Here is a 13,528-nt window from a genome sequence, read left to right as displayed (position 1 = left end):
TCTCTTTGACATATTTACCATAGTATTCTCGTTATATACTTATGAATTTGTTCACAGAGGTTATTTTTTATTTTTCTTACCACTAAATTTTATGATTTTCAAAAATGTTTATATTTCATAACTAGTATTTGTCTCTTTTATCGTTTAATCTACTTCTCAATACATTTTAAGAATAGGTTACACTATCTTATCTTTTTAATCAAAGTTAAACCGCTTTACAAACTTTAAGTTTTGTGGTATAGTAAGATATTTTATCTATTGTTTTCATCTTCACTTGTTCATCATTTATTTTCCATTTTTTGCACATTATAATGGGATCTCCAATAACACATAATATGGTTTATATTGTTGGTATAAATGAATTGTTTGAAATGTATATAATATTGTCTCATAGGTTGATATAGGCTGGATGTTGATCTCTAATTGTATGCGATTGTATATGACTGTTCTGTAAGATCAATATGTGGCATTTTGATAAATAATTTATTATGATTATGATCATGATTATTATTATTATTATACCTGTAATTAAAAATGGACAAACCAAGACGACACTTGTAATATCTGTATAGTGTTCTATATATTTTATTCTAACTACCATCATAGTTTTCCTTCCCTTTTTCGTCTACCCTGTACTTGACTTTTATGAGCAACTCTGAGGTTGTTTCTAGAAAAGCAGACGAAGTTACCTGACAGGTGCAACTGTCCAAGTTTTTAGTGGAGTCCGAGTTGCTCATTTATTTTGGTTACTTATATATTTATTATTTTGGTTATTTTATGTTCTTTCTTGTGTGTGTCTGTTTCCATGTCTTATCTTTGTCCCTGGATTACATTTTCTTCGGCTGGAATCTTGGTTCCCTTTATCACTCTTTAGGTATATAATGAAGGTTAAAGGAATCAAGTACATTAACGACTAAGAAAAATACAGGTTGTGCTGTAAGGAGGAAAATTTTTCCCAGCTATAGTTACACCTTGTAACGTAGGTAACCAGTAGTCAGTTGTCAATACTTCCACTCGAAAACATTTGATATAATTAACAATTTACCATACATTGTTGCTAATGACCAATCTATAATACAAATCTAGAATCTAGTATGAAATTTCTATTGTCAAGCTTATTTATTACCTACTAAGAAACAGACTGATTGTCATTTGCCAGGTAAGCATTCATTTGTTTTCCTGCTATTTCTTTTATTTTGTAATGCCCGTAACAATGTTGGACTTTATGCGGTGTAAAATGAATTAATTATGTAGCATTGAAATATTTTTTTAAAAAAACATAACAGCTCTATAGCTCGAGGAATAAGTAATTTAAAAAAATCTAAGTTAAAGTGTTTTTTTTTTTTTTTAATATTGAATGTTAACTTAACAAAAAATATTAATCTGTTTTTATTAGTTTGGAAAAGGGTTTGCTTGGTTTATATCGAAAATAAACGTAGATCAGTACGGATATTATTTAGTATAATGTGTACTTATTTTGCAAACATTTATTTCCAGTCCATCTATAAATTACATGAAAACCTTATAGTAAAATGAAGTCAAAATGTGCGATCTTCAAACTGGGAAACACTTGACTTCATTATTTGTTTTTAAAAGTGGTGTTTGTTAATATTTTTTAGTGAAAAACAGAGCCGAAAAGAAACTTGTATAAACGAATGTAACCCTTTCTTTTAAGATGAAATGCATGCAATATCATAATGTTAGTTAATTTCTGTTGGAACTGAACTTATTCTTAAAATATTCGTAATACTCATTATCACATATTTCCGGGACGATTGTTGCACAAAATCATGTATTTATATCAAATTTCACAGATTGTAGAGTTTTGATAGAAGTTTAACATTGATTATATAAACAATTCTGTCCCAAACAATATTACGAGGCTCAGTAGATTATAAACCAAACAAGTTAATATTGGCTGTTTTGTTCATTGTCATGCCATTTGATAAATCATAATAAAAATATTTTTTGTCAAAGTCCAACAAGTTGGCGAAAACAAATACAAAACAGAATAACATTCGATTGTAACATTGTAAGCATTTTTAATCAAGTCTTTCAAAGTCCTACGATCAGAAATAAACTATAACAGTTTCTTTTAAGATTTTACTTCTGCAAACTAGATAACATCTGAATAAAAAAGTCCAACGACGGCAAAACTAAAAAAAAAAATAAATCATCAATACAACTTTTTTAAAATTGTGTGTTTACGGTTGTTTATAAAGTGCAGGAACGTTTCATTAGTTAACGTGGATGTTTTTTTAGAACAATTCAGTAGTTAACGTGGATTTTCGGAATAAAGCACTCAGAAAAATCATTTTAATCATCTGTTTTTTCTATTTGTCATTAATAATGATGTTTTTTTTATTAGATTACACTAGAACAGCCCTACTGTACACTTATTGTTTACAGTTTTTATATGAATCACATTTTACGTGTCTGTAAAAGATAACACTTTTTTAAAGACTAAAACTGTTATGTCAAAACGCCTATAGTACTCCTGTTTGAAGGAAAATTTCATTTATACATTGGGCAATAACAGTTGATAGTTACAAATATTCGTCTAGTGAGTATCGTTGCATATTATTGTAGTAACTAAGCATAATTTGTTTTCTGATTTTTTTATAAAGAGAATTGCTTGGGAAAGATTCTAATTACGTTATAAATATTTGAAAAAAGAAATTTAAAAGAATTAGACGGTATTTACTGGAATCACTTATTCCATTTGAACCGTTTAGTTCTTAAGAGAAATCCAGGGAACCAAAATTCGAGAAGAAATTAAAAGAAAATAATCTACGGGTTAAGACCTGACGTGGAAAAGTAATCTAGGGAACTAAGATTCTAGCGGAATCAAAAGAATGTAATCCAAGGACAAAGTCCAGACATGAAAAACAGATAACCACGACAAAGAACATAAAGTAATTAAAATAGTACATACTCGGACTCCACTAAAAACTGGGAGCATGGACCAGTTGCATGGGTACGGCATCTACTCTAGAAACAACTACCAAGTCGCTCTTAAAATGCCAAGTCCAGAAAGAGGACTCACAGTTTACATTTATGAAGTAAAAGATCGAACACCGCGAAGCTTTGATTTCTCAACAAAAAAGAATCATGAAAAATATCCACTACAGACAGGCGCCTGTCCCAAGTCAGGTGATGTTAATTTGTCTTTGTGTCATTTTTTTCACTTTTAATTTTATTTTGAAGAAGTTTCATTATTCTTCTCCGGGAATTTTATTACTTTTGTTGCAGGGTCCTGTCAGAGCTTACTTGAAGGCGTGTTTGCACTTAAAGAGACCTTTTGGTGATCTCCATAAGTATTTACTATTGATATAAAGGTTATACGGTGGTGCGTGCAGTTGTTGCGTTTCACCATATCTGTTCCAGTTTCTATACCTACAGCTGTCAAAGGAGGTATTTAGTCTTACCTAAAGATCCTCTGGAGACCATCCGTTCAAGACTATTATCAGAATATAATAGCATTAAAACCTGTGATTTTTCAACACTGTATACTTCAATTCCCCATACTAAGTTAAAATCCTGGCTTAAAAACATTATACATCGTTCTTATCCAAAAAAAAAGATGATTCACCTAGATACAAATACATAGTTCTTGGTAGAGATTCTTCATACTTTGTAAGAAATAATTCCAAATCATCTTCCAAATATACAGAAGTTTACAAAAGTTTACAAAATGTTGAAATTTTTAATCGACAACATATTTGTCCAGTGCGGTGGACTCGTTTTTCAACAAACAATCGGCATTCCAATGGGAACAAATTGTGCTCCTCTACTTGCTGACCTATCCCTTCACTCTTATGATGCTGACTGAATAGCTGATCTGATCCGAAAGAAAGAATATCGTTTAGCTAGATCCTTTAATCTCAGTTTCGCAATACAGATGACGTATTATCTTTAAACAATCCTAATGTCGGGGATTGTATATATCGCATTTACCCCCAAAGAATTTGAGATGAAGGATATTACAGACACTTTGAAGTCAGCCTTATATCTTGACCTACACTTAGAAATCGATGGTAACGGAAAAGTATGGACTATACGACAAACGTCATGACTTTTAATTCAGAATTGTCAGCTTTTCTTTCATACATCTCTTCAGCACCTGCGTATGGAGCGTTCATATCACAACTCATACGTTATGCCAAAGCATGCCGAAACTACGCAGACTTTTTGTACCGCGCTAGACTTCTATTAGGTAGGCTTCTGGAACAGAGTTATGTTGCTACAAGATTGAAGTCATCACTACATAAGTTTTATGGTCGTCATTATGAACTCGTGGAATGTTACGGTCCATCTGCGCGATGAAAAGTGATTTGTTCAACGTATCTTCGTTTTCCTTACCTCTTTCGTCTACCCCGGACTAGACTTTTTATGAGCAACTCGGCGAGTTTTTCTAGAGCAGCAGAGGATGCTTACCCTACCGGTGCACCTCGTCAATGCTCCCATTTTTTAGTGGAATAAGAGTTGCTCATTTGCCTTTGTTACTTTGCATGTATTATTTTAGCTTCCTTATGCTCTTTGTTGTGTATGTCTGTTTTCTACGTCTGGTCTTTGTCCCTGGATTACATTCTTTTGATTACCCTAGAGATTACTCCACCACGACGCTTGTTACTCCCGTAGTATTCAATTGATCGTAGCACAATATCCAAAACGTTGAAGTTGACTGGAAGTTCATGTCTCTTGTGACGAAAAGAAAATGATGTCCGTGAAATTATTTCATGCTGTGAGAAAAAAACTGTCTGGATTAGGTACATTTATAAAATAATTGCGTGGAAAGTTAAGCTTTCTGTTTGCCTTAATCAGTAATTGTCGAGGCATGTTATTTTCTTAAACAAAGACAATAAATAGATTATCTAATTAGCTTCTCATTGCAATTTCTAGAAAACGGCGGGTGGATGAAAAAGAAAACACGTAAAAAAAAGATAGCACACGCAGTAAAATTTGTTCTTTTTACTTATAATTTTCATCGGGGAATAACACATGGCACGCAATTTCAATTTCAGATAGAGTGTTTTCGAACGCCACTAAGTTTTAAGTATTTGCATGGCCAATCGGGAAACAGAATGTTGATCAAGTGACTTGCGTTTCCATAGAAGAGCGTCTTCAAGGTCAAAGGATAATAAGCAATACTATACCGACGCCAATGGAAAAAATTAAGTTAACGTAATGTCCACTGACATGTTAGTGATATTCTACCCACTACACGCTGAAGCAGCAAGAATGTTACTACATAGGAGAAAATAGTTTACATTGGAAAAGGCCAAGATGTCACGTTTTTCAAAAGTTTGTTTAAAAGCTTTCCTCTTTTGTCAATTTTGAGATGAAGTTTATGATAAGAAGCAGATTTCATTTTGTCTGTAGAATCCAGAATTTCAAACTCTTTTTGTCGAGAAATCACGAGAGTAAAGTACAATCTAGATTGGAGCATCTCAGCAACTTGTGTTTTTTATTTGAGTAAGTTTTGTTATAAATTCTAGATCATAAGATTGTAGAAAAAATGACAAGTACAGGCGCACCATTGATGCCCATCAGGATACCTATTGTTTTTGAAAAAATTTGGACAAGTGTGCCGTCTATAAAGAAAGTTCCACATAGTAATTATCTCTTTATTTGTACTTTAACAGTTAGTTTATGAATACTGATAATAATAATAGTTAAATAGCAATCATGATTAATTTACAAACATAATTGGTACATATAGACATATATGAGCATTAAACAGTAAACAATCTATATTGTATGGACAATATCTTAGAATGTTATTAATTTTTATGAATGGTTGATTTTTTTCTCAGGGTTAACCTATTTTCATCTCGAAAACTTGTTTCCAATAAGGTCTCATCGTGTAAACCACTCGAGCATTATGTAATTTCGACATACAAAAATGTTATTTGAACTAATTCAGACAAACAGACATCAATCAAAGGTATAAGGTGTTTTACAGATATAGGAAAGCATCTGATGCTGAAGCACTAAGGATTCAGTTAATTATTCTTTAACACTGGACTTTGAATTGCAAAAATTCTTGTTATTTTGTAATATTATTTGGCTATATATTCCAGTTTTTTTTTATTACCATTAAAATAGAAAGTTTCTTTTTGCTGACCCTTTACGGTTGGAACCCAGAAACTGTATTCACTATTTCTCGTCATGTAGTTATGACAATGTCTAAGCTTTGTAAAGTTTTTATACAATAAACTACACATTTATGGAACAATTTTTAGTGAATACGGTTTAACACGACTTTCAATATTACCAAATCCAATACCATTCATTATATAAATCTTGATCTATTACTAGTGGCGTTTTTAATAAATTTGTTAACATTTGTATCTATCAATACTCTTTATTGACACCAGCACCAACAGGCATAGTCAACATGGCATTGAATTAATGCTGTGACTAGTTTTTTTGTAAATTGTTCGGATAAACAATTTGCCTATCTGTATAGAATTAATCTTGCTTTGACTCTTTTTGTGATGTATTTTTTATAATTTTTTCTCCAGAAAGAGAATTATCTATATTCAGAGCTAAGTATTTAGATTTTGATTTTGAGATAACATCAAAGTTAAGAATTTTTATTGACCCAAAGAGAATAGCTTCTGTTTTCCTCAAATTAAGTTATGTACCAATAAGACTCAAGTTCCTTACCAAGCTTCTGAGATATGACATCTAGATTTTTGTGTAAAACTACCATTGTACTATTATCAGCATATAACACTTAACAATCTTAACCTAAACTTATAGACATGTCATTTACACGACACAGAAACAATGGAGGTCATAAAATACTCCTTTCTGGAACTTCACATGTTATATAACCATTCTAACCATTTATACTAACTTTTTGTTGGTAAGAGAAACAACAAATCCCTGTTGTCTTTGGTTATTAAAATCTTTGTATTCTGTATCGATCTTATGAGTTTAATCCAGAGTCGACATATTTTTGCAGTTCGTTTTATTGTAGTTTCCCACCACTGTCCCCAGTTAGGGGGGGGGTTGAGCGGCTCATGGTTAATCCTGCCACATTCATTATGTGCCTGTCCCAAGCCAGGAATCTGTAATCCTGTTCAACCAGTCCCTTTGTAAGAATTAAGCAGATTTTATTGCTTAGTAACATATTCGTCACACACAAGTTTTAAAAGAAGTTTTCTTTTCTGTTTAGCTCAATAATTTCAGATGCCATTCAAGGTTCGGTTTGTTTCTTTATCTTGATTTCTTTTCTTTTCTTTTGAGCTACATCATTCAGATTTGACATAAAAAATATCTTTATTTAACACGCGTTATTTGTACGGATATTTAGTTTAGGTATATAACAATCGTCGTCTTTGTGAACACAACAAAAGAAGACTCGGCTGACTTGTAATTGTTGATTATTCCGTCCTTCGAAAGCATCAATGTAATGACGTTTATTGAAATACAAGTTTAATAAAAGGGTCATTTGGTGCTTTGCATGCAGGGATGTCAGCTTTTTTCATAAATGGAGGTCGTTTAATGTGCACTGAAACATCATTTCTATTTTTTTTTCTTATATTACGATCAAGCTTTGTAGGTCAACAATGGAGTTCTTCATGTTCGTTTTCCGTGGTTTTTTTTATTTATTTATTTATTTATTTTTTGTTTATTGTACGATGTTTTCTTCTTAGTATATTATCAGTTTTGATGTTCCTGGAGTTGTTTTGTTTCCTTTCATTTGTATCTTTGTTATTGCTGCTACTCCGTTGATAGAAAACGTTATGTATTTACTTATGTTCTTAATGTGGCAACTTTTTTTAAATTATCTATAATTATGTACTGTTCAACTACGCCGTTTCACAACCTTTATTTTTTTTTTGGTAATTAGTTTTAAAAAATACTATTTAAAACTAAAAGATTCCTTACAGTAAAGATTTTGCACCGGGGTTCTATTAAAAACATTTGCTTTTTTCACTGTTACAAATCATCCTTGATACAAAAATATACTGGTATTTGCAGGTTCTTAATTAAAATGTTGTCGCTCACTCTGGTTCTACGGAATTGTAGTCTATAAAGCACGTGCATTATTTCAAACAAAATCCGATGGATTTACAAACTGTCCTTAATAGAATACAGCCACTACACTCAACAAAGAAGAGATAGTGGAAAACCATAAATCTGTCTGTGCTATCTTTCAGTAATTGCGACCTTTCTTTAAATGGATATCTCATTTTGTCTAAATAGTGTATGTTGGAATATTCCATGGAGAGAATAGATTTAATGGTGTGTTTGTTGTTTCAATGCATTTTTTACACGAGAGGGGAATTTTACAACTAGTTAAACCCCACTGCAGATATGCGCCTGTCCAAAGTCATGATGTTGGTAATTGATGTGTCTTTGTGTCGTTATTTTACTATTAAGTTTTTTGGTGAAGAGGTCTCATCATTCTATTACCGTGGACTTTATTACGTTTGTTTTCGGAGTCTTTTAGAGTTTACAAAAAGGTGTGTTATCACTTGTTGAAGACATTTTCCTGATCTCTGAAAGTATTTACCACTCTGTTTTTAGGTTATAAGCTGGTGTATTGTTGTGTTTAACCATATCCGTTCTTTTTTCTACTGAGTAGGGTACCGAAACTTCACATAAAGCGTAATTCATAGTTAAACATAGTTTATTTGTAATAAACAAAGTGGGCTAGACACAGGTCTTCTCCTGAAGTAATAATAATTACAAAAAAGTATAGGCATACAAATTCACTAGCGCTAATTTGAATTAACAAAGTTAAGACACGGTACAAATATAACATTAGGCGATGTGATATGTTGTGATGTGTACCAATTAATGTAATATTTACGCTATATAAATCAAAGTTTAAAAAGAATGAAAGTGTCGGTGTATCTAAATTTCATAGGCCATAGCAAAAATGTTTAGGAACAGTTAATTTATCTGTTCTGCAAACATAATTTATTTTTTTTTTTGTTTTTGGGGGGAGCTGGATCCCTCTTAATACTCTGCCTTTCATTGTTAGCTAAGCAAAAGGCACTATTCGTCGTTAAAATGGCCTACAAAAATGCTCAGTTAAGAATTTGAATAATTCAAATTAGCCTCTAGAGAATCATAAATCAAAATTCTTCTCTGTGTAGCTTCATGCAGCGTTCGATTCAAAAGTGGGGAAAAAATTAAAAGAACTTTTAATATTAAAAAACTCTTAATTATCATATAAGTAATAATTCTTAGTCCAAAATATATTTGGATGATAAGATCTTACTAGACCCTATCTATAATCCAATTGGTGAATTAGTTATTCAACAGAGAGTAAGCAGCCCGGTGGGCACAAATTTTACACGTCTGCTTGCTGATCTTTTCTTGTGCTTCTTCGCCTTAATATAAATGATGTTTTTTAAATAAAATTAACTCTTTTTTTCTGATACGCCTCTTAATAACATTTAAGAAACATTTCAGTGAACAATAGAGGTATACAGAGATCGCTTTCAAAACATTAAAAAATGTAGTCACATGAGTTTATTTCTTCTTGTATTTTTTTTTCGGCGCAGTCGGTATAGTTTCGCTTTTTACCCTTTGACCTTAAGGACGCTCTTCTATGGAAACACAAGTCACCTGGTCGCAATTCTATTTCTAGATTGGCCAAATACTGATAACTTAGTGGCGTTCGAAAAAAATATGTATCGAAACTTTGAAATTTCGTGCCATGTGTTATTTTCTTGAAAGAAATGTAGAAACTTAGAAATAAAAAGAAGAAAATTTTACTGCGTCGGCTATCTTTTTTTAAAGATAGTACTTGTTTTGTGTTTTGTTCTGTTTTCTTTTTGTTTGTTTGGTTTTTTTTTGTTTGTTTGCTTGTTTGTTTTTTTTTTTTGTCCACTGATCCGATCTTTTAGGATTAATGACGTTGATGCTAAGTTCTTATGTGTATGAGCGTTCTTCTTATTTAAATATATACATAACCCTAAAGACACTTTTTTTTCTGTCTAAATTTCTTTTTTTTTTCTCTCATTTAGTTTGTCGGTCTACACACGTCATTCGTCTAATACCTAACTGCCTTTACTTCAAGTCCCTAAAAACACTTTATTTCTATTGCGTTGGTCCGCGTAATCGGTTTGGTCAGTGGCAATGAGTCAATCAGATTAATTACTTCTACGAAGTACGTCGTGACTATATTTTGAAAAAAAAAAAACAATTTGCGAGTTGATGAAGGAAATTCCTCAAATCGAGAGAAAGACATTTTTGTACTTTTAATATCGAGGCTTGCCGAGATATTAAACCTATGGAAATATATTTATCGAGATGTATTGCAGAGACGAATGAGTTTGAAAGGTGTCAAATGACTGGTTATATCATATTTGAATAATATTTGGGTGTACATGAGGTGAAAGCTCACAAATGAATACAAATTTGTACAAAGTGAGGTTTTTTTACTTGCAGTTGATTGCAGCATACATAACAGAAATGAACGTAAGTTTTTTTTTTAGTATTTAGCAAAAAAAATTAAAGTTTTAATTTCATTCTTGTATATTTTGAAATTTTATTGCATGCATAATATCATGCAGTGTATTTATTAAGAAGTCAAAAAATGAATACATACTGCGAAGAAGAAGACCTAAATGTCATTCTTTAAAAAAAAAAAACATAATGAAAAAGATCCCAGGCATTCCTAGCTCCCTTGTATAAAATGGGTAACAAATCGAGGAGGTAAAATTACAATGTTTTACATCATTATAAAATTTAAATGTTAATCATGATTCAGTATTACAGTTGTTAGTGTCTTCTGATGTTATTTTATGGCCCGTTAGCTCATATCTTTATTGTAATATGTCAATTCTACAATATTGGTCACTAAAATATATTTTGACCAGGACTAAATCTTTCTGTCTCTTGGGTATAACCCATGGAAAAAAAATAAAAAAAGAATCACGGTCTTTTAAAAACAAAATTGTAACTGGGGTTCACAAGACTTTCTTAGCACTGATAAGGCAGATTCATATATATCATTACTTTTTCAAGTCAGTTTCTTATATACCGGGCACAAAAAGAAACGATACTTAATGTTTTAGTTTATAACAATAATGTTGTTATTTGCAACGTTACATAATTATATATTTGTCAAGTAAATGCATTCACTGAACACACCTGAACATGGTACTGCAAAATATCTTAGTACATTTAAAATTTTGAGCTATCTAAGAAAGAATTCAGCTTCTTATATGATGATGTGTCCGTACGTAACTGTAGAGCTTTTTAAGTAGCACTGAGCATAGGAATCATGCAAAATGTGGTAAAATTCAAAAGAATTAAAATTTTAGCTCAAAATCAATGCTGAAGACTAAGAGTTACAGAATTTGAAGTGTCATGTAAAACCTATACATAATGAAAGAGTATTTAAGGGAACCAAGATTCGAGCAGAAATCAAAAGAACACAATTCAAAATGCTATACATGGAAAACACATACTCATACAGAAAAAGAACATCATATAACCAAAATGACACGTACAAAGATACAGAAGCAAATGAGCAACTTGGACTCCAGAAAAACTGGGAGCATGGACCAGGTGCACTGGTATGGTAAACGTCCTCTGTTTTTTTTTTCTAGAAACACCCGCCGATTTGCTCATAAAACGTCAAGACCGTGTTAGACGAAAGATAAAAGAAAAAAACTATGACACGGTGCAGATGGATTCACCGTAACTATCCATGAACTGGTTACGTTGTCGTACGAAAATATCCATCTAATATAAATATAATATCTGTTTTAGGTCACTGATCAAGGTGCTCAAGATATGGAAACTAGCCATTTTACAAGTATGGCATTGGCGATAGTGTCGAGTATTTGCGTTTTGGTGGACGCCATTTACATCGTTGTTTGTTTTAAAGCTTTGAAACAGACATTTCATCACCTTCAGATTTTAGGTCTTTGTTTCAGTGATGCTTTTCTCAGTATACCAACTGCTGTATATGCTTTTTCAAAAATGGCATCACAGTTGAAAAGAAATATTGGTCTTTGCAGATTTCAAATATTCCTTATTTTTTATGGTCTCTTGCTCCAGTACAGTTTTCAACTTTTGTTATGTTTACGTAGATTTTATGCTTTGAAGACATTCAACTTTGGCAGTATGCAAAAAAGGTTAGAAAACTCTAGATTTATAATAAGTCTTATTACAATGACAGTCCCGTTCATTTTTGAAACTACATTAGCATTATTAATACCTCATGAGGATAACGTGCAAGATTGTAGTCCACCAAATTTATATGGACCATACTACAGAACCTTCATTAGCTTTAATCTTGTACCTATCACGTCATTCATGATCACTATAGTCACATTATATCTGTTCGGAGCCTTCGTTGTCTGGAAAAAGATGATTAACAAAAAAATCATCCCTGCACATAACAACCGGATGCCTTCTCTGGAAGACAAGCGAGACCCTCCGATTGAAATAGGATATCTTTCTTATAAACCTACATCATCAAATCAGGAACTTGCCAGTAGTACCAAGATAGACTATAATTTTTTTTCGGTTACTGAATTAAAACCCGAGTACCCAAATCCTAGGAAAAATTTGGAAAGCGAAGACTCTGATAACAATAAAGAAGCTTGTTCTCGATCCAATAGTATAGTAATAGAAACAATATCGTTAGTGGATATCGAACTTGCATCTGAACATGAAACGTCTTCAGTGGAAAAACAGGTTAAAGCTTTTGAATCGAGATTTGATGATACAAAGAAAACTAAAAAATCTGAGAACAAAGCTATTATGTCTTCAAATAAGGAATCTCAGAAACAAGTATACAGTTCCGATACAACGAAAAATCCATCTAAAATGTCAAAGGGTGCCGATAGAATTGCTTGGGAACTTCATGCATTTATTACTTGTGTTATAATTGCGATACAAACAATTTCACTAACTGGTCCACTAATGTTTGGATTTTGGTCAGAAGTTATAACCAACAGGCCATTAGGATTAAACCAAGTTTTTATATTGTCAATTCCTTATCTGTTCAACAGTTTGTCTAATCCTTTTATCTATTTTTGGAGAGTTCCTGAAATTCGTCAAGCATTTAAGCAATTGTTCAGAAATCAACCTAGCAACATGTAGATAAAATATAATTAAAGGAAATAATTCGACCTGCCAGGAACGCTAGAGCATTTTTAAACTGCTATTAGCCGCTTCCGAGAGTGGAAGGAAACATTATGTCAGAAAAGGCCAAGTTTCATAGACACCAAAGTGTGAATATCAGTTTTAGAGCTATGTGCTTCATTTTTATTGAGGCTTAAAGACTTTTTGGTGATTATTTGAAATATTTGCTATTTTGTATTTAGGTTTTACGCTGATGCATTTGTTGCATTTCATCATGTCAGTTCTTTTTTCCGACGCAGTCAGTACAGTTTCGCTTTTTACCCTTTGACGTTAAAGACTATCTTCCATGAAAACGCATTTCTGTTTCCCGATTGGCTAAATACTGATAATTTGGTTGGGTTTGAAAAACAAACTGTATCGAAAATTAAAATTGCGTGCCATGTGTTATTTCCTGAAT

This window comes from Perna viridis, chromosome 7 (assembly GCF_037379345.1).
Source record: "Perna viridis isolate PV_CMFRI_1.1 ecotype Kerala chromosome 7, ASM3737934v1, whole genome shotgun sequence".
In the NCBI taxonomy this organism is placed as follows: Eukaryota; Metazoa; Mollusca; class Bivalvia; order Mytilida; family Mytilidae; genus Perna; species Perna viridis.
Note: the sequence above shows the minus strand (reverse complement) of the source record.